The 13,149-nt window shown below is 41.2% G+C and overlaps 1 long non-coding RNA gene across 2 annotated transcripts; it reads right to left on the reverse strand.

Annotated features, from left to right (window-relative positions):
* Window positions 1-865: 865 nt before the first annotated feature.
* On the reverse strand, window positions 866-13,148 carry LOC135366402 (uncharacterized). 2 transcript variants are annotated; one of them, XR_010414145.1, is made up of 3 exons: window positions 13,042-13,148; window positions 5,169-6,305; window positions 866-1,126 (listed from the first exon to the last, which is right to left on the reverse strand). It is a non-coding gene; the product is annotated as an uncharacterized LOC135366402 (long non-coding RNA). The 2 variants fall into 2 exon arrangements; XR_010414146.1 differs by lacking the exons at window positions 866-1,126; window positions 13,042-13,148 and adding exons at window positions 8,550-8,622; window positions 8,764-9,408 and having other exon boundaries at window positions 4,315-6,305.
* Between the last annotated feature and the right edge of the window lies 1 nt (window position 13,149).

The following is a 13,149-nucleotide window of genomic DNA, read 5'->3' on the forward strand; positions in this document are numbered from 1 at the left end:
GCGAACACCTTTTTAACGAAAATACCACTACAGCAAATTTTTTTTGCGGTACCGCTGGAGCCTATAGGTCCAATAATGGACATCCTTTTTAACGAAAATACCTTTACTGCGAATTTTTTTTGCTGTCCCCTGAGCTTCGTTGTAAAGGAGTTTGACTGTATCTTGTTTTAAATACTTTTTGAGGTATCTTGTACATGTCTGCCTGCCAATGACAAGTGCAAAAGTGCACGTATAAAAATAATAAGGACCTGTGGTCGTTGGCTTTGTGTTTTTGTTTAGTGGTAGTACATTAGTATGGCGTGACGGAAAGGTTTTTTGTACTTCATATCTCAGGGAGCGGTATGCTACTTCTGTACCGATAAGGAACACTGGAAAGTTTTGCCTTCTGATTTCTTCTCTTCCTTTTGTCTTTCAACGATCATTTTTTTCTAACCAAGCCGTTTACATGACTGCTAGAACGTACCATGCGAAACATTGTGTTGTTGCTAGAACAGTTCTTATGTTGTCCTGTGTCAAGTGTGTTCAATTGTGCGTGTTGTGTTTTTTATTTTTTCACTCCTGTAACGGCAGGTCAACAGTATCACTGAATAAATAAATAAATGAAAGGTTGTTGCTTTTTGGGCTCTCACAAATGGGGTACCTACACAGGCAAGCTTTTTATCACCAGCAGAGAGAATCTCTCTGTCCCTCCAGGCTGTTTGGTATTTACCTTGGTATTTACAGACGAGAGGAGTGGTGATCCTAGTGATACTGGGCTGCGGGTGGAAATCACTGGCTGGAGCAACAAACAAACAAAACTTCTGCGTGACTAATACTGTCTGATCTTTGCAGTCCCTATCATGTCTCGTAAGAGCAAAATATCTCATACGTTTTAATCACTTGTTTATTTACAGCCATTTACAAATGCACCATCTCCCATCCTCCATCCGCCTTTCTTCTGAGTGGTGGTTGGGTGTAAGGGACAAATTAAAAAAGTTGGATTGTACATGGGCACAGCAGTCGTTTGAGATATTGTGGATAAAAGATTGCTGTGGCCATAGATACCCTGCTAGCAGAGTGCAAGGCGTTGGTAATGGGAAGGGCTCCAAATGATATACACAATGTGAAGAGAGTCGTTCGCTTCCGGCTGCAAAAAAAGATGGAAAAGCAGGTGGTATTCAAAAGTAATCATAAACATAAGCGGAGCTAAGCTAAGCCAAAAGCTGAAGCACTGGAGCCAAAAGAGTCCGAGACTCAAGGGGAAATGAGTGTAAGGTCTCCAAAAGATAGACAGATATTGATAGTTTATTTGTCTGCCTGTACATTATGTGTTGTTACCTATGGGACTGCTAGGACAAGCCTGTTACGCACTCCCATAGGTAACAACACATCATGTATAGGTAGACGAATATAATCTTGTGAGGCAACATTTGGCATCTTGAGTAAATTGGATATAAAACAAGAGAAAGATCAAGACTACTATTATCGACCGATACATGCTGTAATATTACAAAATTTAGCTTATCTTTGGTACGCAAAACACAGTTATAGAACAACATGGGTGAAATCCAAACCAAGCAAAAAATGCAAAAAGTAATCGGTGAACTCAAAGACAAACATACAACAGGGTTGTACATGCACACAAGGAAATACACTGTAACTTTCCTCTTGAACAGAAAATAGTTATTGATCTGGTGTATATGAAATGGCAATCTATTCCATAAGTCTGGGCCAGTGTAATACAGTGAGTGTGTTCCATATTTTGCGTGTGGTGGGGATAGACGGAAGTAGCGAAATCCCGTCGTAGCAGATATGGGAAAACAATATTAGTGACCGTTACAATATGTGGCATGTCAGCAGTGCAGATTAAACTATATGTCATTAAATTAACTTTGTATTTTGTAACTAATAGGAACAAGAAAGGAAAAATGATGGAATTAGCTGCTGGAATTCTAAGTATTGTTCGTAGTGCTAGCTTTGGAATCAGTAACAAAGACCGTACACTTCAGCTGCACAATTAAGGCGCGAGTGAACTAAGGTGTAATAGACTTTCAACATCATTGGAACAGGAAGGAACCTGATTTTTGACAAGGCATATAATGATGCAGTCATTTTACTTTTCAAGTGCTGAACATGACTATGCCAACTGAAGCGCTCATCGAGGATCACACCCAGAAGCTTAATATCTGACGCTCTAGGAAGTATGAGCAATCAGAATGCAACGGCAAATGAATCTATCGTTAGTTTCTTCTGTGGTGGATGAAAAACAATGTACATGAGAGAACTGATGTTCTGAGGATGGAACAATGTAATTTGTCTTCGCAAAGTTAGGAACTAATGTATTAAGAGAAAGCCAATTCTTAAAGTTTTCAAGTAAAAGATTTGCTTTTAAGAATAGGTCCTCAGGGGTTGCACCTTCCAAAAATATGTTCGTATTATAGGCATATAAAATATAATTATTAATGTAGGAATTTTTGTACATTGTTGATAAAAACAAGAAAAAGAAACCATCCTAATGCGCTTGGGGTGAGATTTAATCTGCTGTCATTAATCTGTGCGAATTGCTGTCAGTTGTTTATTTAAACGACTGCTGGTAACAGCTGGTAAGTAGCTGGAGGGGTGTGACTCTAATACCATACTTGTCTAGTTTTAGTAGAAGTAAGTCATGTCTAAGAAGATCAGATGCCTCGGTCAGATCTGCAAATATTCCCATACTTAACTACCTCGAGTCTATATTAGTTTTAATTTTTTCCACTATGTTACTAAGCACCAATTCTGGGAGTCAGTGAATAAATTGTTCATGGTTTCGATAATTTTACTCGGTGAAGTAGGAATGGCTCTGGGGCAGTAATCACCAAGAAGTTATTTATTTTGTTCTTTGTAATTTAGATTAGTGGTAATATGTTCAATTTCCTAATAATTGGTAGGGGCAAGAAAACATGTGTTTGGCTGTGATTCTATGTCTGGGCGTATCTCAGTAGGGGTTAGGAATTCCACACTGTTCTCTATGTTTGCAAAGTAGTCATTAAATATATTACCAATTAATTTTTGTTCTTCATAATCTACTATGGATGTTGCTTGAGTAAGTTCCCCTGATCCATGCCCCTGCTCATAACCTTCTGCATGTAATACTGTTCCTTGGCAGATTTCAATGAACAACATGAAGTATTTCTGTATGTTCTAGGACGGCAATGTAATTCCTTACTGTTGGCCGGTCTTTTTGCATACAAATTATTTTTGTGCTTAATAAAGACTTCAAGAGACCTGACGTTATCCACAGAACTGTGTCAGCCCATTGTTATCCTCTTAGCAGCACTTGAAATTTTAGTGCTCAGTTTGGACATAAAGCACTGAACTCTCTGTTGTATATCCTTGCAGCTCGTGAACTGACATTCATGCACAGAAAAGTGTGATTCGGGAACAGTAAGGTCAACATACTCTTTGGTAGGAAATCTAGAGTTTGGTTCTACCCCAGTGTGCACCATAAAAGTCAGATAGTAATCTGTAATGTCACAAGGTATCGCACCTGAGATCATATCTTTCCTGTTTGGGTTACTAACTATGTGGTCCAAAAAAGTAACAGAACACATTTAAGCCATGGTGTGTGGGGATGTCTATGATCTATGGTGATGTGGGGATGTTGATCAAACCCATAGATATTGTGGGTATCGCAATAGTATGTACTACCAAGGTTGTCACTAAGTGTATTGATATTTAAATCACCTACTCTATTATATTATATGTAGTCATTGAAAGATAGTGCGGCTCCTCTAGGAAGAGCATGTGCCATTCTTTATATGTGAAAACCTCAGCCCAGCCAACATAGTCATCTTAAGGGAGGCCGGAATATATGCAAAGCAACACAATTTTGCATTTGTATGAGTTTGCTACGCCCAATTTTTCTGAGACAGGTGCAGCAACGAGATAAGGTGCATCGTATCATGCACAGACATGACCTCTCACTGCTGTAGGTCGGCCCACTCTGATGTTCTGTTCTCTATGTTTCTCTATGTTCTCTACGTGCCACACGTTTTAACATGTGGCTCCTCTAGGAAGAGGGGCTGCACCAGTGTTTACGCTACCCATTACCAGTGTTCGAAAAATTGCTAAAAGTTTGTTAAAATGTTTATTCGCACTTCGGATACTCAGAAGAATTCATGATGAGTGTGTATCACAGATCACAGAACCTATGTCATCTAAAGAAAAACTAGTCATGAAAAAAGAACAGAACATCAGAGTGGGCCGACCTACAGCAGTGAGAGGTCACGTCTGTGCATGATACGATGCACCTTATCTCGTTGCTGCACCTGTCTCAGAAAAATTGGGCGTAGCAAACTCATACAAATGCAAAATTGTGTTGCTTTGCATATATTCCGGCCTCCCTTAGGATGACTTTGTTGGCTGGGCTGAGGTTTTCACATATAAAGAATGGCACGCGCCATTATGGGCCTAGAACACTTGTAAGGTTCAGTACCTCGGTACACTGTGGTAAGCTTTTACAAAAAACACCTCTCCTTCGTAACAGGGAAGATGGACATCTGATGCTGCAAAAGGAGGAGGATGCAAAAAAGCAACAAGGGAAAGTGGTAAAAATGCTGCATGAAAGATGGAAGTCACTGAAAACGTTAGCAGGCTGTAGGGCTCGAACCCACATCTTCTGGATTGGTAATCGGTAATCCAGAAGATGTGGGTTCGAGTCCTACAGCTGGCTAACCTTTTCAGTGACTTCCATCTTTCATGGTTAATTTCTTAGGCAACTTGAGGCCTTGTATGTGATTGTCCCTTCTATGTTGTTCCAGCCTCAGAACATCAATGAAAAAATGGCTAGGAAGCAAGCGAGCTGGTGAAGATGATGCATAATGTAAAAAACCCCGAGACTAGGGAACACGAAGGCTTCGTGTTCCCTAGTCTCGGGGTTTTTTACATTATGCATCATCTTCACCAGCTTTGAGACTTCGTGTTGTGTCTGTCCCTTCGTGTTCCCTAGTCTCGGGGTTTTTTACATTATGCATCAGAACATCAGTTCTCTCTAGTGAAGTGGTGCTTGTGTATCGCCTGGAAACACATTTACATATCAGGCTTTTGGAATTAATTATTTCTGGATACTCATATTGACCGTCTGAGGAAGCTATGCAGCAGATTGATGACAGGCTCTTGCAAAAGGGTCAAGGCAAAAGCATTATGCCTACTTGGCATGACTCCTCAGTGACGATGATCAGGCACACTTGATATACTGATGCAGATACATCCGGTAGGTGGTCTCCTAACTGCTAACATTAGGAAAAGCAAGCATGTTACCATGAATGTGAAACACAGCGATAATCCTGCTGAGTGTCCTGAGTATAGCAGTGGTCTCAAAGAACAAACAAAAGAAAGCTGGAACTTAACTGATACAGGATTGGCAATGGGAGAAAGAAGGCAAGACACATATCAACATATCCTTTAGTATCAACATGTGGACTACACAACAAATCCAAAGGATATGCTATTCTACATTTTCCAAAAATGACACTAACATTTGAGTCGAAGTCCCTAAATACAGAAATTTCTGAAAAATAAAAAGGGAGAGCCCCGAAACGAATTTTGGAACTGTTTTGTAAGGTCTGGTTGTATGATACTGTGATTGAATGTTTTCGGCTTAGGCTCAGTGAAATATATGACCACGGAGCAATGAGCTACACGTGTCCTACTGTGTCACAGAGAGGATATGATGACACACCTAAATGGGTGACATATGCCAGCCTGCTAAAAAAAAAGTCTGTAGTTTTTTGTGCGACACAGTATGAATAATTCACATTAGACTCTCATGCACTCCTTGCCTGGCATGCAAATCACAGACAAGCACAGTAGATGGAGAAAAGTATACTGTGTGTGACAGAGTATCAGCAGCTGTGGCATAGAAAATGCATTACTATGATCGAGGACCCTGCCTGCGGTTGTCCTCCACGGAAAACCGTAACTGTAATTTCAAAGACTGCGTAGGGCTTCATGAAAATGTTGGTGGTGCGCTACTCACATTCAGTATTCAAGGAGGCCAAATATGCAAAAACCTTCATCATATACATCTATACAATGAATGTTAGAAGGAATTTCTGAGCCTAAGAAATTTTCATTCGTTGTGTGCACGATCAGTGTATGAACTTTTACCTGTTAAGTGAGAGAAAGCCTTTGGTAGCAGATTGCTTCTGCAGAGGTGAAGACTTCATTAAATCAAAGATCAGCACACTTGGTCCCCATCATAGAGACCAACCACGAGGACAGTGAAGGCTTGCAGTAACAAAGAAAACAGGTTTCGAGCATCGGAAGGACTGCTTTTCAGAGAAGACCTGCAAGTAATAGAAATATTTTTACGTGAGTTTCACATACATAAAATGGCCATGCATGTCGGTCATTATTGGGCACATGCAGTGTTCACTGGAACCATCGTCTATTTTGCCCTTGACCCGACTACTTTTAATTAGATCATCAGTCTGAAATCCTTACTTGACGAAAAACAAAATGCCTTTGAACAGCGCGGCACATTATGAGCAGATTCATTTCATGTGTGATTGCATATGAAAGTAAGAAGCAAAAAAGAAAGGTTACTGTCTAGTTATTGTTAAATACCACGGACTGTGCTGTAATGTGCTGAGCAAAAGTAAGAGCAAACAATCAGAGCTTTTGTTGTCAAAAATATCTCCGATGTCAAGCGTCCCCAGTATTCTTGATGAAGGTAGACTTTTCCTCATCTTGTACATGAGCAACAGGTACAGTTGATCTGTTCAGTTGTAACTAGCAATCATCATTTGAACTGTTCTCTGCTTCAGCAATGCCAGCAGAACAACGGAAGTGTTACCTGCGATGACTTTATGCTGCATCACCTGAACAGTGTGTATGGTACGTGTTTACCTGCTGTCTCTGTCTCAAAATTTGGAATATATTGCTCACAGAAATAAGAGGTGCCAATTGTCTGTGTAAGAAGTTACGTGAATATAAATAATTAGAACTTCTACATATTTGTATATATTTGGGCCTTTGGGTAGCTCTGTTTGTACCCTAATAATTCGATGTTCTATTATCATTTCTGTTTCTTTTTCCCTTGCCGCAAGTGTCTCCACTAGCATTTGCTATTGACCCCTCGGCACAGGTACGTATATATGTTAAATAAATAAATAAGTAAAAATGAATGGAGAGTACCCTGGCAAAAGGATCAAATAGTTACACATGTGTGGTGAGTGATCGCTTTAAGTTAAACTTCTTGGCAAGTATTGCAAGCAGCAATAAGTGTTCTTTTCTGTCTTTTCTTCAGAAAAAAAGAGGCTAGAAGCGTTCGAGGAAGAGGATATTATTAATGGAGAAAAAATAGATTGGAGGCTGTTTCAAGCACCACTCAGAACATGGTCTGAATCACTTATCAATTTTTCTCTGGACAGCGTGCAGAGAGAGAGAGAAAAGAGGGATTCCATATACAAAGCATTTTAAGCATTGCACATGGGTATCCGCTCCATGTCAGTTCACTTTACGAGACACGAAAAACCAAAATTGCCAAAAATGTACTTTACCTGACTCTCAGTTTTTCTGAAATGTTAGTGTAGAAAATTTCGAGAGGATCAATTAATGGCTAAGATATGATGCACACGTACAGGGTGGATCAGGGGGGCAACATCCATTAATTGGGTGGATTGTACCTTGGTAAGAGTGCAATGCTGTGCGTACTGGGGTAGCGTACATATGGTGAATGAAAGATTTGTACATGGGCTCTGATTTTTCCATAATGCCCTTGTAATTAGTAACTACGATCAAGTGTGTCATGTACAGAATTGTTTGGAATCATCAAAGTCTTAGTCAAAGCAATTATGCAAGTTTTCAGGAACCATGTTATTTAAGATAAAAAAATTTGGCGAAGGGGACAGAACAGGCCTCCGAAACGGGTATAGGTGAGCAAGCCTTGTGTTGTCAGATGGGTAAATATGAGTGACTGAAGCCAAATTTCGATCAGCATATAATAATAATAATTTATTTCACCAATGACACTTGGTGAGGGGATACAGACAAAAAGCTGCAAGAACTGCAGCCTGACGAGGTCTGAGCCCCCTTTAATATCAGGTGACAAAAGGCAAATATGATGCCACATGTAATTTGCCTCTAAAGCAAGTCAAGGAAGAGAAAAGATTTGGAAAGGGGGACGGAACTGGTCTCAGAGACAAGTAGAAGGCTCGCCTTATCTTGACAGAGGAGTAAGTATTAGCACCATTGGTGCCAAATTTGTGCTAAGCATATCAGGAGGCAAAGGGAAATCAGATGCCATAACTTATGTTGCTCAAAAAGGAGGTTATTGGGGAGAAAAGGTCTCAGAGAGGAATAAGGGCTTGCCTAATGTTGCGATTTCACCTGTGGATGATGAAGTTGAAATAACAAGACGGGATATTTTAGCAAATGTCAGTGTGGTGACAACTAAGGATACCTTGAAAGATGTATGGCGTGAAATGCACATAGAAAGAGGAAGCCAAATTACGCGGCCTTCGCTTTTAAGCTCTGCGATATCAACCAGAAGAAAACAAGCAGGTGTAGCTTAGTTTTTCCATGCTCACATTGAGTGAAGAAAGCATTTCGTCTGAATGTAAGATGTGTCTTGAGTATGCTTGGAACACAGGCAGGGAGCCACTGCAAATAAATCGCTTGTAAAATGAAGCATACTTGTTTTTAGTGTTGAAAAAGCCATTCTTACACAGAGTACATGTGCTCATGCACATGCATTTATTCTGGGAAAATCTTAAGTAATGCCAAAGGATAGAAGATGCGTACCTGTTAAAAAGCTCAATGAGGGTTCCTGACTCCATCCAGATGACAGTTGTGTTTACAATATGGGATGCCATGAAAGGTCAGTTGTAAGTCCCGCAAAAGAACATAAGATAAATACCTAACATAAATATATAGTGTGAGCCCCCCGACGAAGTAAGTAGTGCTCGGAACGGTGCGAGTTTCTCCCCAGATGTTCATCTGGGCCCGATAAACAGAATAAATGCAATTAATCAACCTTATTCGAGAAATAAATATGCATTTAGTATAAATGTAAGGTGTGTCATGCATATGTTTAGAATACAAGCAATGAGCGATCCCAAATAAATCGTTTTTTAAATATAGCAGCTTTGTTTTGGGGTTGTTGTAAAAGAAGTACATGTTCTTATAATTGCTTTTATTCGGAGTAAAAGTTTAAGTCAGCCAAAGAATGGAACATGCGCACCGGCTAAAAAGCAGGGAGTGTTCCTGAAACTATGCAGATGATAGTTGTGTTTACGCTATGGGATGCCATGAAAGGACACCCACACGCATGACTTGTAGGTGCAAAGAACATAAGATAAATACCACACATAAATACGGTGAACCCCCCAACAAAATAACTATACTGCTCGGAATGGTACGAATCCCTCCCCAGATGTTCATCTGGGCACGATGAACAGAAAATGCAATTGATCGACCTTATTCGAGAAATAAATATGTGAAAGATTGGAGCACAGACGAGCAAACTGGTCGACGAGCCACGGCTACTTCGATCGATCACTGTGAAATAACTACTGCTCGGAATGGTACCAATCCCTCCCCAGATCTTCATTTGGACCCGATGAACAGAATAAATGCAATTAATCGACCTTATTCGAGAAATAAATATGTGAAAGATTGGAGCACAGACGAGCAAACTGGTCGACGAGCCACGGCTACTTCGATCGATCACTGTGAAATAACTACTGCTCGGAATGGTACCAATCCCTCCCCAGATCTTCATTTGGACCCGATGAACAGAATAAATGCAATTAATCGACCTTATTCGAGAAATAAATATGTGAAAGATTGGAGCACAGACGAGCAAACTGGTCGACGAGCCACGGCTACTTCGATCGATCACTGTGAAATAACTACTGCTCGGAATGGTACCAATCCCTCCCCAGATCTTCATTTGGACCCGATGAACAGAATAAATGCAATTAATCGACCTTATTCGAGAAATAAATATGTGAAAGATTGGAGCACAGACGAGCAAACTGGTCGACGAGCCACGGCTACTTCGATCGATCACTGTGAAATAACTACTGCTCGGAATGGTACCAATCCCTCCCCAGATCTTCATTTGGACCCGATGAACAGAATAAATGCAATTAATCGACCTTATTCGAGAAATAAATATGTGAAAGATTGGAGCACAGACGAGCAAACTGGTCGACGAGCCACGGCTACTTCGATCGATCACTGTGAAATAACTACTGCTCGGAATGGTACCAATCCCTCCCCAGATCTTCATTTGGACCCGATGAACAGAATAAATGCAATTAATCGACCTTATTCGAGAAATAAATATGTGAAAGATTGGAGCACAGACGAGCAAACTGGTCGACGAGCCACGGCTACTTCGATCGATCACTGTGAAATAACTACTGCTCGGAATGGTACCAATCCCTCCCCAGATCTTCATTTGGACCCGATGAACAGAATAAATGCAATTATTCGACCTTATTCGAGAAATAAATATGTGAAAGATTGGAGCACAGACGAGCAAACTGGTCGACGAGCCACGGCTACTTCGATCGATCACTGTGAAATAACTACTGCTCGGAATGGTACCAATCCCTCCCCAGATCTTCATTTGGACCCGATGAACAGAATAAATGCAATTAATCGACCTTATTCGAGAAATAAATATGTGAAAGATTGGAGCACAGACGAGCAAACTGGTCGACGAGCCACGGCTACTTCGATCGATCACTGTGAAATAACTACTGCTCGGAATGGTACCAATCCCTCCCCAGATCTTCATTTGGACCCGATGAACAGAATAAATGCAATTAATCGACCTTATTCGAGAAATAAATATGTGAAAGATTGGAGCACAGACGAGCAAACTGGTCGACGAGCCACGGCTACTTCGATCGATCACTGTGAAATAACTACTGCTCGGAATGGTACCAATCCCTCCCCAGATCTTCATTTGGACCCGATGAACAGAATAAATGCAATTAATCGACCTTATTCGAGAAATAAATATGTGAAAGATTGGAGCACAGACGAGCAAACTGGTCGACGAGCCACGGCTACTTCGATCGATCACTGTGAAATAACTACTGCTCGGAATGGTACCAATCCCTCCCCAGATCTTCATTTGGACCCGATGAACAGAATAAATGCAATTATTCGACCTTATTCGAGAAATAAATATGTGAAAGATTGGAGCACAGACGAGCAAACTGGTCGACGAGCCACGGCTACTTCGATCGATCACTGTGAAATAACTACTGCTCGGAATGGTACCAATCCCTCCCCAGATCTTCATTTGGACCCGATGAACAGAATAAATGCAATTAATCGACCTTATTCGAGAAATAAATATGTGAAAGATTGGAGCACAGACGAGCAAACTGGTCGACGAGCCACGGCTACTTCGATCGATCACTGTGAAATAACTACTGCTCGGAATGGTACCAATCCCTCCCCAGATCTTCATTTGGACCCGATGAACAGAATAAATGCAATTAATCGACCTTATTCGAGAAATAAATATGTGAAAGATTGGAGCACAGACGAGCAAACTGGTCGACGAGCCACGGCTACTTCGATCGATCACTGTGAAATAACTACTGCTCGGAATGGTACCAATCCCTCCCCAGATCTTCATTTGGACCCGATGAACAGAATAAATGCAATTAATCGACCTTATTCGAGAAATAAATATGTGAAAGATTGGAGCACAGACGAGCAAACTGGTCGACGAGCCACGGCTACTTCGATCGATCACTGTGAAATAACTACTGCTCGGAATGGTACCAATCCCTCCCCAGATCTTCATTTGGACCCGATGAACAGAATAAATGCAATTAATCGACCTTATTCGAGAAATAAATATGTGAAAGATTGGAGCACAGACGAGCAAACTGGTCGACGAGCCACGGCTACTTCGATCGATCACTGTGAAATAACTACTGCTCGGAATGGTACCAATCCCTCCCCAGATCTTCATTTGGACCCGATGAACAGAATAAATGCAATTAATCGACCTTATTCGAGAAATAAATATGTGAAAGATTGGAGCACAGACGAGCAAACTGGTCGACGAGCCACGGCTACTTCGATCGATCACTGTGAAATAACTACTGCTCGAAATGGTACCAATCCCTCTCCAGATGTTCATTTGGACCCGATGAACAGAATAAATGCAATTATTCGACCTTATTCGAGAAATAAATATGTGAAAGATTGGAGCACAGACGAGCAGACTGGTCGACGAGCCACGGCTACTTCGATCGATCACTGTGAAATAACTACTGCTCGAAATGGTACCAATCCCTCTCCAGATGTTCATTTGGACCCGATGAACAGAATAAATGCAATTATTCGACCTTATTCGAGAAATAAATATGTGAAAGATTGGAGCACAGACGAGCAGACTGGTCGACGAGCCACGGCTACTTCGATCGATCACTGTGAAATAACTACTGCTCGGAATGGTACCAATCCCTCCCCAGATCTTCATTTGGACCCGATGAACAGAATAAATGCAATTAATCGACCTTATTCGAGAAATAAATATGTGAAAGATTGGAGCACAGACGAGCAGACTGGTCGACGAGCCACGGCTACTTCGATCGATCACTGTGAAATAACTACTGCTCGAAATGGTACCAATCCCTCTCCAGATGTTCATTTGGACCCGATGAACAGAATAAATGCAATTATTCGACCTTATTCGAGAAATAAATATGTGAAAGATTGGAGCACAGACGAGCAGACTGGTCGACGAGCCACGGCTACTTCGATCGATCACTGCGAAATAACTACTGCTCGGAATGGTACGAATCCCTCCCCAGATGTTCATTTGGACCCGATGAACAGAATAAATGCAATTAATCGACCTTATTCGAGAAATAAATATGTGAAAGATTGGAGCACAGACGAGCAGACTGGTCTACAACCCACGGCTACTTCGATCGGTCACTGCGAAATAACTACTGCTCTGAATAGGCAGAAATCCTGCCCCAGAAGCCTAGGAAGCTTACTTGACGAGATGAACGAGGTAAGAACAAGTGACACACTTACCCTGTTTAATATTAAAACTGGGCTCACTTGACTAAACAACAAGCGAGGCTTCTCGAACGGCATGGGGACAAAATAGCCAATGATCCAACGATCCAACGCAGTCGGCAC

The sequence above is a fragment of the Ornithodoros turicata genome, chromosome 8, assembly GCF_037126465.1.
Source record: "Ornithodoros turicata isolate Travis chromosome 8, ASM3712646v1, whole genome shotgun sequence".
Lineage (NCBI taxonomy): Eukaryota > Metazoa > Arthropoda > Arachnida > Ixodida > Argasidae > Ornithodoros > Ornithodoros turicata.